The sequence below is a fragment of the Setaria italica genome, chromosome IX (assembly GCF_000263155.2).
Source record: "Setaria italica strain Yugu1 chromosome IX, Setaria_italica_v2.0, whole genome shotgun sequence".
In the NCBI taxonomy this organism is placed as follows: Eukaryota; Viridiplantae; Streptophyta; class Magnoliopsida; order Poales; family Poaceae; genus Setaria; species Setaria italica.
Window position 1 is genome coordinate 11,872,450 of NC_028458.1, and position 328 is coordinate 11,872,777.

Genomic DNA, 328 nt, shown 5'->3' on the forward strand with positions numbered 1-328 from the left:
CGCTCGGTTAGCCATGTCTTTTAACTTGGACTTGGAAAAAAGAAACTTAACAACCTGACCGGGTGATTGACTGGGACGGCGGGCCAGGTGTATTGGGATGGGTACAGCGCGCTGATTCATCATGTTGTTGATTCGGCCCATGGGCTCACTCATATATATGATGGGCCGCTCAGCTGAAATGAATAGAATTCAAAGACAATACATACGCTCTTTCCTTTTCAGCAGCCAACAGCATGCACGTTATTATACAACTATAAAAACAACATGTTTTCAGTTCAGCTTCAGCCGACAGAACACATTTTTTTGATGCTGATCCTAGGGTCAAGCT